General features: G+C 36.7%; 1 long non-coding RNA gene across 1 annotated transcript; it reads right to left on the reverse strand.

Moving 5' to 3' along the window:
- Positions 1–7,897: 7,897 nt before the first annotated feature.
- On the reverse strand, positions 7,898–13,875 carry LOC126370633 (uncharacterized). The gene is made up of 3 exons (XR_007566896.1): positions 13,732–13,875; positions 8,899–9,024; positions 7,898–8,032 (listed from the first exon to the last, which is right to left on the reverse strand). It is a non-coding gene; the product is annotated as an uncharacterized LOC126370633 (long non-coding RNA).
- Positions 13,876–14,180: the final 305 nt, after the last annotated feature.

Consider the following 14,180-nt stretch of genomic DNA (forward strand, 5'->3'; position numbering starts at 1 on the left):
GAAGACAACATGCAGCCATTTGATACGAAGTCATAAGTTATTAGCGTCAAAATGGCGAAACCTTTTGCTTAATGTTAAAATCCCAACAAAATCATTTTTATGTAAAATGTTCCCAAGACGGAATCATATCGATCGCAATGTCAAAAAATCATCAGATCTCATGTAGCGCCAAGTTTCTAACTCTACACGTCCTAATTATACAAACTGTAAGTTGGCAAACTCTACACGTTAGGCAAATATGGGGCTTGGCCGTTTAGTTACTATAAGAAGCACGTTATAACGGAATGGCAATGAACAGTCAATGGTGGCGATAGCGAAATAGTTTTTTCACCTTAATTTCATGTGATGGTAGCAAAACGGCCAAGCCACATAATATTTTGCCTAATGTATAGAGTTTGTGAACTTATAGTTTGTATAGTTAGTATAAAAACCTAGTACCTTTCTCATACAAAATATATTCACTTTAAACTTAAGTCGAATATGACGAATCGTATCTTTGAAATAAAGCTCGTCCATAAAATTTATGATAATGTTGCCAATATGAATGTTTTTTTTTTTAAAAGACAGTTTCAATATGATATCTACTAGTACTTTTGATAAATATTAGGAAGCCATTATATCAACTCACAATGGCGTATCAGAAAGCTGGGTGTAGCGTGGGTACAGAGTTCATTATAAATGTATCTCTCACTAACCCAATTGGCGAGTTTAAATACTATTTGTGGTATAACCTGGTTTTGTTCCTTGATTCTTGAAAGCAGAATCAGAAACCGATATATTTGTCAAACGCATCAGAATTTGCCCATATATAACGATATACCATAGGCAACGATAAACCAATTCACAGTAAAGAAAATAAATAGGTGACAAAGCTTAGAAAACGTCCTTGAAAAAGTATCTCGCCGATGGAAACATTATTTTTCAAAGTGTGCTAAAGCGAAGTTCAATATTTCACCTGACTCTTTATTACTTCTCTGCGTTTCCAGTACAGCTTTGGAAGAGGCGTAATAAATCAAATAACCGTTTGTTTTCAAGGAAAAATAATATTTTTGGGCGTGGCTCATTGTTTTGCCTCAAATGACATATACTCTCACCCGGTTCAAACATTTAAGACACCTACAGGGATCTGAAGGCTAATTACGCCGTTGGTACCGATTACTACTTACTGATGTAAGTTAGAAGTCGTTACATGAGCAATGTCAGGGGCCTTTGACGGTTTAATAGTCACCTTGACACCAAGGTTGATGGGGTTGGTAATCCACCTCACAACCTACACGATAGAAGAAGAAGAATAACTAGAGATACACATTTATTACCAGGCATTTTCATCATTTAGGTAATCATTAATCTTATAATAAGCTTTTTTACTTACGTAAGTACTTTTAAGTAAGCTTCACAATACATGCGCTTTACATTTATTTTCTGACAAATTCACATTACTATTATGATTGATTTTATGATATTATTTTTTGTTTTTTTTTGACGTGACTTGTGAAAAGTAGCATGGAGGATGCTACACCGACAAGAGCGTGGCTCTTAAATTAGCAATGATGATGATGACGACGTGACTTACTGTAGGTTTGGCTTAAGGCTCTCACCTCATACACATTTTAAGACAACAGATGTAAGTGTGCGCAGGTGTGCAAGAACTTCGGCTCAGGACGTCTTCTGACACTCAGGGCATCATCTGAAACTCAAGGCATTGTCTGATAATTATATTACAAAATCTTCTTCGATATATTCTTATATATTTCATAATAATAATAAAACAGTTTATTTAGGTAAAACCTACGACACACAAATACATTTACAGCATTAAAATATACTCACATAATATTCTGCTAGCAATCACGCCTATTCAAACGCCTCTTACACTAATCAGTACTGCATTTCAGATTCTACGTAATCAAACGGCATGATGTCATATATTATTATGTCATAATATTACCTGTACTGCATCACGAATCGTGATGTTAGACAAAGGCGTATGATTATGATTAACACACGCCTTGGTTTTGTACAATTTACAAATGGAAGCATCTCTCCGATCTTGCGGGACAACTTCACGCTCCCATATCTTGGAGTTGAGTTCAAATAGCCTATTATTGATGTCTGGGCCGCCATATTTGTACAATTCGGACGGTATGATTATGATTACACGTGGCAAATAATACTGTATAATATCATTCACGATTATATCACACGTGAAATTCAAAACTGTACATTAAATAAACATAGTTTGAGATGAAGAATTTTAAACGTAATATAAAAAGGATTTGTTTTTTTTTCTCGCCTGGATTGTCCCTCCCCTCTGAGTTTCCACTTCTCCCTGTTCTGAGCGATCTCTCTGCAATCCGTCTCAAGCGCATCCAGGTCGTCAATCCATCGCTTCCTGGGTCTGCCTCTGCGTCCAATAGGTGTTCACTCTGTAATAGCTTTTACCCACCTATCAAACTTGCAATATTCTGCAAACTTGATTGGCTCACTCCCACTATAATTTTGCAGCCTTTTTGCTTACGTCCGCTATGCGAGTCTTTGAGCGCAAGATTGTTTCTAACACGATCCCGTCTCTTCACTCATGGAATACTGCGCTCCATTGCGCGCTGGCTTACCGCCAATTTGAACCCCTGCAACTCGGTAAGGAACCAAATTTGAACACCATGGGTTAGGCTGGGTACATAATATAATATGGACGAGATGGTGCTTTATACACACCGGGAGGTCTCCTTTTAGAAAGTCTTTCATGGACCAGTAGCTCCTCGATACGGCAATCAATTTCTTTGTCTGACCTGCTTTCGATATATTGTAATTGTTGCCCATCTGCCAAGACCCTATGTTTCCTGCTCGCCGTTCGAAGATCTTGGACCATAAGCTGGAGATTGTGAGCTGTTGGAGCAAAGAGAACAATGTCATCGGCGAAACGCAGGTATATTAGCCTGGTTTCGCCGACTCCATCACGACAACGACTACCAATAATATGTTAATTTATCTCTGTAATCTAGTCTTCACTGTCAGATAAATTAAGCCAAAAGCGGCAATACCTAAAACAACATTTGATTGTGTGTATAATACAAAACCATTTGGTCAAAATTGTATTCTATATTTGAATCTAAGTCTTCAATACTTCACAGCCGGTTCCAGTGAAAAAATAAAGAAAACAAAAGCAACAGTCACCCATAATAAGGCCCGTTTATTCCCCGTTAAGGGTCAAGGCACACCTGGAGTAAATTGAATTCTATGAATAAATTTCCCCCTTGCAATTGTTCGCTAAGAGATAAGAGCTGAGCGGTTACAAGTAGTTCAATAGTGGATATACCCTCCGATTCAGTTCGATTATCTACTTTTAGTGTTCCATTATTGCGATACGATTTACAATTGGGAAACGGGTGAAGACCTCAACGGTTGCAGTGGCGGAGATAGGAGCTATCGGTACGGCAAGGCAGGATGGAAGGGGCAAGTCGCAGGGATTGTAACCTGGAACTTGACAGAGGGCAGCAGTAACTGTCAGTATCATTCAGAGGCGGAGGACAGGAGTCCTAGTACGGCTTTGAAATAGATTACTCTGGGCGCCATACCACTTGCGTCAGAGTACTGCGGGGCGGAAGGCAAGAGGGAAACCACTGCCCTATTTTTGCCTAAAAAACCAGCATGGAAAATGCTACATCGACAAGAACGTGGCTCTTAAGTTAGTGATGTGTTCCATTATTAGTGTGGGTTTACTAATATTATGAATTGGAAAGTAACTTTGTCAGTATGTTACCTTTTCACGCTTAAACCGTTGAACTGATTCAGATGGTAAGGAGTTAGAGTCCTAGAAAAGATTATTCTTCTTTTTTATTTTGTACCTGCGCGAAATTCCGCCTATTATACCTGCGCTCTCATCACTTGGCCCGCCCTTTGGCCCGGGCCTCTCGCAACATTTCATCGGAAACAAGAACTTATTGCCGTCCGCCCGTAAATAACTTAATATTATTAGATTACAAATCAAACGTGAAATTCGTTACCATTTCGTTTGTACGCTCCGTTGCGGGGCATCCCCTAATTTAGCGTCGTTGGTCGAGGGAGGATGTCGCTTAAGTTTGGGATTTATGTTTATTGCATTTCAAGCTTTTTTGGGTATAGTTCATGAAAACGCAAGACGCTATAATACGCATATAACGACGGCTGGATTTTTGATTCGATCACGTGACCATCGGTTTTATATTTTATAATTTGAAATCATCAAAATTTATTAAGACTTAAACACGAAATAACTGAATGAATCAATAATCAACAAAAATAATGCTATTTACTGCACTCGTCAAAAAGGCAGCCCCTGACTAATCTGAGCGCGAAGGTGCCCATTACAATAGCCGCATTTCCTCGCTGTACAGCAATGGATAACCTTTGCGCCAAGAACAATCCGGCACGGGGCTTATCTCCACTCTCTTTTAAACGACGTCCGATTAAAATTAGTAAAAATATGAACGCCCTCCGTGGTCCAGTGGTTGAGCGTTGGGCTCACGATCCGGAGGTCCCGGTTAGGAATCCCGGTGGGGACATATCACAAAAATCACTGCTTGATCCCTAGTTTGGTTAGGACATTACAGGCTGATGACCTGATTATCCGAAAGTAAGACGATTCGTGCTTCAGAAGGCACGTTTAGCCGTTGGTACCGGTTAATACTTACTGACGTAAGTACGTAGTAGTTACATGAGTCATGTCAGGGGCCCTTGGCAGATCAATAGTATCCCTGACACCAGGGTTGATGTTGAACCCACACGATAGAAGAAGAAGACTTACCAAAATGTCACGTGACCAACTATTTTCGCTCAAAATTTAAAATTAATAAAAAAAATGTCTTTTTCCAGAAAATACAATCTTTCAATAGGTATTAAAATAAGAGTTTGTAATTTAAAAAAAAAAACTTAAGTATTCGAAAACTGTAATGTAGCCAATTGTGTCTTGGGTATCATGTTTATTTTGGTCTGTAACTTGATCTTCTTCTTCTATAGTGTGGGTTGTGAGGCGAATTACCAACCTCATCAACCCTGGTGTCAGGGTTACTATTGAGCCGCCAAAGGCCCCTGACATGACTCATTTATAACGACTACGTACTTACACAGGAAGTAGTAACCGGGACCAACGGCTTAACGTGCCTTCCGAAGCACGGATCGTCTTACTTTCGGACAATCAGGTGATCATCCTGTAATGTCCTAACCAAACTAGGGACCACAAAGTAATTTTTGTGATATGTCCCCACCGGGAATCGAACCCAGGACCTCCGGATCGTGAGCCCAATGCTCAACCACTGGACCACGGAGGCCGTTTAACTTGATGAAAGGCTCAAACAGACCCCAGCAAAAGCCTTTGTAGATCAATACTGTACAACAATTGTAACTAGATTAAGAGCTCTAGTATCACTTTTATTTCGAACTAACATTTTACATTCATATTTATGAGGTAAAAGACACTACGCTTTGTCTTTGAAGTATACTTAGCTCCATTAAACCGTTCTACATTTTTACTTAAAGACACAATTACACGCCCTTCGGTGACCGACTTTTTATCTATGTTATTTACCTCCTTTATTATGCCTTTTACATTAGCTACTAATGTTCTATCATTTTAGAAGGACATCAATGGTAATTATATTCTATTAGTATTACTGTATACTGTTTTTTATCGTGAGAGTTGTGGGGTGGAATACCAGCTACATCAACCCTGGTGTCAGGGTTATGATTGAGCCGCCAAAGGCCCCTGACATAGCTCATGTCGCACCCTTCGTGGAAAAACGCAGTAAGTTGATTTTATCAACTTTTCAGGAGCTAAAAAAAACTGTCCTACTAATTAGTTATAAGTCCTGGAAATAACCTTCAAAGAGAAAATAATAGCAAAATCTAGCCCGGATTGACCCACATTTATTAATTTTTAATTAATTGTCTATATTTGAAAAAAAATTAAAAAAACACGATTGCGTAGATATTCCACGAAACTATAATCAAACGTTCCGTTGTAAGTACAGACACTGCTTTATTATTACGTAGTGCAAACAACATTGACAGTTGTAACTTTACCTACAACGTTGTTCACCTTCCGATTTCATCGTACTCGGATGTTGTAAGTATTAGTTACTTCGTTCTTACACGAAAAATTTTAACAAAATGTTTTGCGTAAGTTGAGAAACCTATTTGTTCCACGTGAAAGTAAATGATCTTTGATAGTGTAACTATAGAAATTGCTTTTTTAATAAGGAAATATCTCAAAATAATTGTATGTATCTTTAAATACCTGTTTGTTGCAGGGGTTAGTCTAGAATGTAGAAGTATGTATGCTCATACATTATACGGGGTGGCCCAGAACTTCAAGTTCAAAATGAAAAATTAGATAGAGTGGCTCATTGGCTACTAGAAACACCCCCATGTATGTTCAGCCATTATTTATTATTATTTATAGTTTAGGAGATATGACCTATTTTGTACCTTTTTTCTAGATTTTCTAGCTTACTGCAGTAATCATCATTTTGTCGCTATCCCTTACTTCATAATTATCTTATTATACTTCATAACTATGTCTAAAGACATATACCGCTAGGTAAAAAAATAAAACAGTCAAATCAAAGATAAAAAAAAAGTTATTGGAAGTCAAAGTGAGAATTGGACCAAAATTGTCACAGTTGTTAAAACTTCGCCGAAGAATAATTTAACACATGAGATTGGCATGGACGCTGAAAGTAAGTATCTCTGAAAAACTGCTCCATTTAATAGGCTTTTAAACACATCCAAAAAAGTACCCCTAATAGAAGCAAAAAACTAAGTAATTAGACCTCAAAGATTGCAAGATAGACAGATTTGAAGGAAAAATTACATTCTCATACAATGTAGGTAGCTGCTTCTTTCTAACGTTGTTAAAGGTGCTCAAAGACACATTTTCAATAAAAAATCACGCTCATAATCGCTAACAGGGTAGACATAGCAACAGTCTGAAGACAAAACTTGCAGTCACTTTTGGTATTCATATTGTAATTAAGGAAAAAGTTTGGGTATCCCCAAACCGTTACTACATACATACTATGAGATACTAAAATAAAATCTTTCTGTCTTAAAATCTTTGAGGGCTAATTACTTAGTTTTATGCCCAGGAGGTCGCGTGAAGCCGCTGGATGCGGGCAGCGCAGGACCGATCGTCGTGGAGATCCTTGGGAGAGGCCTATGCCCAGCAGTGGGCGTCATACGGCTGATGATGATGACCCTATTAAGGGTACTTTTTTGGATGTGTCTAAAAGCCTATTAAATGGAACAGTTTTTAAAAACACTTTCAGGGTTCATGACAATCTCATGTGTTTATTATTCTTCGGCGAAGTTTTAACAATTGTAACAATTTAGACGAATTCTCACTTTGAATTCCAACTTCCAATGACTTTTTATCTTTCATTCGACTGTTTTTATTTTTTCACCTAGCGATACACATCCTTAGGTATAGTTATGAAGCAAAATAATTAGAAATTAGAAAGAAAAAAATTGAATTATTAAGAAAGGGATAGCGACAAAATGATGATTTCTGAAGTAAGATAGAAAATCAAGAAAAAGGTGTAAAATGGGTCAGATCTCCTAAACCGTAAATAATCGCTGAACATACATGGGGGTGTTTCTGGTGGCTAATGAGCCCCTCTATCAAATTTTTCATTTTGAACGTGAACTTTTGGGCCTGTATATTGAAATAAATAAAATCAGTGTTAAATTAAGTGTTTATTCTAATTTGTTTTAAAAAAATGAATATTTATTTACTAGCTGTGCCGAAAGCCGTTTGACCCGCATGCGTTTTCAGTTTTCAATCAATCAATCAGGGTGTTATTTATATTTGTAATTAAAATCTAACTTTGAATTTTAAAACGTTTATTAATTATTATATGCATAATCACAAAATATATTTATACGGTACATTTTGGCACTTGCCTTTATTAGAAAAACCTTCATTTTTAGTTAGTCATTAAGAGTTTTCTTGAACATTTTGCTCCTTTCCGATCACCCCCTCTTTGCTTTTCGGTAGAACCTGCAAATGACAAAATATAAAAAACTATTAAGTATGATAATAAATTACTAAAAAGAAAAATAACCATTAATACCTATTATAGTAAGCTTAGAGATGAGCCAATTTTCCAACGTATCCAAAAAAGCGACAGTGTCAGTGATAAAAATGTATGTGATTACATGTCAATCTCTCAAATCACTGTCACTGTCGTTTTACGCACTTAATCGTTTGCAACTTGGCTAAAACCCCATAAAAGCCAGTTGGTTTGCATAAGAGATAACTCTAGAAAAAACTACATTAAGCAAATCAAAAATATTTGTGGTTGTTATGATAAGAGGAAAATAACAGAATAATTATACCACAAATACACAGGCACTGACTATTTCAGAGAAACTTTACCACGCGCCGCTTCCAGGTTAGTAGGTAAATACCTATATCAATCTAGAATACAAATACTGAAAGGATATTCCGGCATACAAAACATGGAACGTTTTCAGCTGCTTATCTTCCCGGCCAAGTCGTAAATCAGAAATGGTACTAATATTAATTTTAAAATTAGTACTATTTCTTAATTACCGACATACATAAGTACTCAAAGTGACACCCATAACGCAGCCGAGCGGCGAGATCACTAGGACATTGCAGTCTGGTTACCGGATTGCCCAAAAGTAAGATGATCTGTGCGTCGGAGGGCATGTTAGGCAGTCGGTTGCGGCTTAAATAAGTATGCAGGTGTGTCGTCGTTACATGAGGCATGTCAAGGACCTATGGCGGCTCCGTAGTAACCCTGATACCAAGGTAGATGAGGTCAGTCAATTGTCTCAACCCACACGAGAGAAGGAGAAGTTTACTCGACTTTAGTAGGATACGGATAGGTACATACGAACCTTGAAGAGAATGTGTCTCATGTTGACTACGACGAGAAAATATCCCATAGTTTCTTGAAATATTTTTGCATTTCTGGTCATTCTTCCACTGGGTTGTACTGGATTGGGTTGCAGTATTAGTGGAATCTGTTAATTGTAACAATGGTTTAAATACATTGTTTGTAGGTAGGTACATAATGGACGTTAAGAAATAAAAAGGACCCATTACCAAATCACCCTAATAATTAGACACAAACCTAGATATTTTATCGTTATTTAGGTATTAAATAGAAGGTTAGTACCAATGCGTTAATAATAAAATGCATATCAAACTCAAGCGAACAAATAACAACAAAATCAAGGGTGTTTTTGCAAAAGTTAACTTATATAACTAGGTAGATTATTCACAACCACGCCGAAATACTACAGTTGATGCTTCTGTGTAAACCTTACAAAACAAAATATTTATAATATTAACTAGCTTTTGCCCGCGACTTCGTCCGCGTGGCGTGTTATATAAGAGAGAGATCTTTGTGTGTGTGGGAGTGCATACTTATGCAGTTTAGATTTTTTCATACAATTTTTTTCCTAATAACTCCCATTTTTCAAAATATTACAGCCAAAAATAAACTTTATATTTACTAAGGTATGCATGCATGCTAGATTGAATTAATTGATTGAATTGATTTTTTTTTTAATTGATTGTTCATTGAGTTTTAATTTTAATACACACTTCCTCTCTTCCCTTCAACTATGCTGTGCCCTACAGGGTCCATGTTTTAGTTCCTATGCCTATGTAACACCCCATTGTACTACATGGAATGCAATAAATAATTTAATTGAATTGAAAACATCTATCTTACGCGGTTTCGATTTTTTCATACAAATGTTTTTTTCCCGTTAACTCCCGTTTCCGTGGGAATTTTGCAATAACCTGTTGCAACTAAGCTTTAAGTTAACTAAGGTACCTGCATGCCAAATTTCAAGCGTCTAACTTAAGCGGTTTAGATTTTTCATACAAAAGGATTTTCCCGCTAATTTCCGTTCCCGTGGGAATTCCGGGAATTCCTTTCTTAGTGTACCTCTACGGTACCTAAGCTATGTCCCTTCCAAATTTCAAATGCCTACGTTTAGCCGTTCAGGCTGTGCGTTGATATGTCAGTCACTGAGTCAGTCAGTTTCTCCTTTTATTTAGATTTGATTTTTTTCATACAAATGTTTTTTCCCGCTAACTACCGTTCCCGTGGGAATTTTGTAATATCCTGTTGCAACTAAGCTTTAAGTTTACTAAAGTACCTGCATGCCAAATTTCAAACGTCTAACTTGAGTGGTTTAGATTTTTCATACAAAAGGATTTTCCCGCTAATTCCCGTTCCCATGAGAATTTCGGGAATTCCTTTCTTAGTGCACCTCTACGGTATCTAAGGTACCTGCGAGCCAAATTTCAAACATGTAACTTGAATGGTTTAGATTTTTCATACAAAAGGATTTTCCCGTTAATTCCCGTTCCCGTGGGAATTTCGGGAATGCCTTTCTTAGTGCACCTCCACGGTACCTAAGGTACCTGCATGACAAATTTCAAACGTCTAACTTGAGTGGCTTAGATTTTTCATACAAAAGGATTTTCCCGCTAATTCCCGTTCTCGTGGGAATTTCGGGAATTCCTGTCTTAATGCACCTCCTCGGTACCTAAGGTACCTGCATGACAAATTTCAAACGTCTAACTTGAGTGGTTTACATTTTTCATACAAAAGTATTTTCCCGCTAATTCCCGTTCCCGTGGGAATTTCGGGAATTCCTTTCTTAGTGTACCTCTACGGTATCTAAGGTACCTGCATGCCAAATTTCAAACGTCTAACTTGAGTGGTTTAGATTTTTCATACAAAAGGATTTCCCTTCACTACTCTGCTCCTATTGATTGTAGCGTGATGAAAAGTATACTATAACCTGTCCAAGAGTGTGAAGAATAATTGTACCAAGTTTCATTAAAATCCGTCCAGTAGTTTTTGTTTCTATAAGGAACATACAGACAGACAGACAGACAGACAGACAGACAGACAGACAGACAGACAGACAAAAATTTTACTGATTGCATTTTTGGCATCAGTATCGACCACTTATCATCCCCTGATAGTTATTTTGAAAAAATATTTAATGTACAGAATTGACCTCTCTACAGATTTATTATAAGTATAGATATAGATTATATAAAAGGAACGGTATAGCATGTGATTAAAAGAGAGTAAGTAGGTATATTTAAAAAAAATAAAAAATATCTGTTTACAGTCGTTATAAAGTACCTATGTATTCCATTGAGTGGCAGAAATTACCTAGGAATATTTATCGGTCCCTTATGTCCAAGACACTTACAGGGGTCAGCGTCACGTTGTGTGCAAAAATATTTTAAAATGACCTAATTTAAAACTTTTTTGTACACAACGTTTGCTATTTTGTTATTATTTGTTAAAATGTAGAAATTGTTTGGACTCGACACTCGCGAGCAGGCCACGTATACACCACGTGCGCTCCCCCACCACAAGACAGCGCCGTTGACTGCCGCCACACTTCGGCGAATGTGCGCGACGACGAACGACGACCGACGGCAGTGGTGGCGATGCAGAGTATTCGTTAAAAGGAACTTTATCTACAAAAGCCAAATTTTTTTAACTTGATACACCCAAAACTACTAAATATCATGTTCCTAGGTTCAGTGGTTAATATTTTGTATACAAAAAGTTTGGCTTCGTAGTTCCCGTTCCGAATCCGTTCCGTTCCGTTCGAATTTCGGAAAATCCGTTTGTTGAAAAACTCTGCACATCCTAAGAGACCTACGTACCAAGTTTCATGGTTTTATCTTCAAAAATGACGAATACCCATACAAACATTCAACCCGTATTTCACCCCCATACTGGTAAAAATTTCAAAATGCTTGAACAAACGATTTTTTGTTTGTTATTTAGTGCCTAAACACAAAATTTAATATTTTTATCTTGAAAAATGACGAACCTCATAAAAAATTTCAACACCTATTTCATCCCCTCAAAGATCGAATTTTCAAAAACGCTTTAACAAATTGTTTTTTTATTTCTTATCAAGTTCCTAAATATAAAGTTTCGTGGTTTTATCCCCAAAAATGACGAACTCCCATACAAACTTTCAACCCTCATTTCACCCCCTCACTGGTCGAAATTTCAGCAACGCTAGAACAAATGTTTAATTATTTTTTATCAAGTGCTTAAATATAAAGTTTCATGGATTTATATTTTAAAATTAAAATATCCCATACAAACTTTCAACCCCTATTTCAATCTCTTCGTCCCTTCTTTTCGCAATAAAAGGTATCCTATGTCCTTTCTCAGGGTCTAAAGATTGTCTGTGCCAAATTTAATCAAAATCGGTTGAGAGGTTTAAGCGGGAAAGCGTAACAGACAGACAGACAGACAGAGTTACTTTCGCATTTATAATATTAGTAAGGATTATTTTCCCTCGTTAAATAGTAAACAAACTAAGTGTAGGTGTTATAATTTCGTTGACGAACTGATTACCTATCCGTTTCTTTGTCTAAAATGAGTATTACCTTATTACTATGATTGATTACTGGGCTTAAGGTTCGTATAAATGTCTATCGAATTACCTCCTCAAGTTTAAAGCGTAGCTAGTCATGTAGTACTATATTAATTATGTGGTGTAAGTAATTAGATTTTATCTGTATGTAATGTAACAGTCAGTTGAATAAAAAAACTTATACAAATCAGATCAATTAATTGGCGTAATGTGATTCTAGAAAGAGTTTTAATGTTAATAGATAGCTAGCTATAGCTATGTGTAGGTTCCTGTAGGAATGAGATATAACTGTTTAATAAAGACAGTTGCATCAAAATTTTATCATAAATTCCCTAAATTATGGCGCCTACCTACCCTCTAAGTTAGAAAAGTGATCAAATACTAACTTGAGGTCACTCAGTTTAAAAAAAAACATCGAAATCATTCCAGTAGCTATGGCGTCATGCGCTTGTTGACACGATCACGAAATCTAGATTTCCGCGGGAATGAGGTATTTTCCCGCCATAAAAAGTAGCCTGTGTCCGTGCCTAAGATCCTATCTTTAAATTAACCAAGTCTTATAAAATTCCGTTCAGACGTTAAGGCGTGAATGAGGCAAACTTTTAAAACAAACAATTAAAAATTACTAACCTAGTTTTGTCTACTGCCTACGCCTTAAGTACGATAGCATAAATATTAATAGGCCATATCCTTTTCTAGATTACTATCTATCAGCTAACTAAATTTCATCAAAATCCGTTGAGCCGTTTAGGCATGATAGACAAAACTCCCAGCAAAAACCATAAAAAAATCACTAACTCAATTCAGTTTTCTGCCTACTTCCTACCCCCTAAGTACGATGACGTGATCAATTTGATCGTACAACCGTTTTTAGATAACCAACTATTACCTTACTAAATTTCATTAAAATCCGTTCAGCCGTTTAGACGTGAAAGAGCAAAAGTCCCAACAAAAACGACTACAAATCACTAAATCAATTTAGTTATCTGCCAACTGCCTACCCCCTAAGAACGATGGCGTGATTATTTATAGCCTATGACCATTTCTAGGTTATCATCTATCACCATACCAAATTTCATCAAAATCCGTTGAGCCGTTTAGGCGTGAAAGAGTAACAGACAGACAGACAGACAGACAGACAGACAGACAGACAGACAGACAGACAGAGTTACTTTCGCATTTATAATATTAGTATGGATAGTCTAATAAATAGTAATATACTAAGTAGGTAAGGTAATAGGTACTTACCTAAAATCTAGCTAGTCTATTTATAAGTAAATAATTACTCACCATCTTTGATTTTGTCCAAGTTGAGCATACGTATAATCCTTGGGTTTTTTACTTCCACACAAAGATATGCACGCTTCGAGTAGCCACCATGAACAAATTAAATAGAGAGATAATTATTACATCTATCCAACATTCTAACAAAAATCGACCTTATTTATTACTACAATGCGATCGTTATTTGTAGGGTCGTATGCTGACTGACGGAATACCGTGGTAAAACCACGATCACAAATAGACAATCAGCTTTCACTCTACAAATAACGATCACAGTGAAATATTAATAAGGTCGTTTTTTTATAAACTTCGTCGGCAATAATTTTGTCTATGGGTGATCTTTGTTTTACCGTGATAAAACCACGATCAGCATACGACCCTACAAATAACGATCACAGTACAGTAATAATAGGGTCGATTTTTGGTTGAATAAAAAGTCGAGATTGACAAAAAAT

The sequence above is a fragment of the Pectinophora gossypiella genome, chromosome 11 (assembly GCF_024362695.1).
Source record: "Pectinophora gossypiella chromosome 11, ilPecGoss1.1, whole genome shotgun sequence".
In the NCBI taxonomy this organism is placed as follows: domain Eukaryota; kingdom Metazoa; phylum Arthropoda; class Insecta; order Lepidoptera; family Gelechiidae; genus Pectinophora; species Pectinophora gossypiella.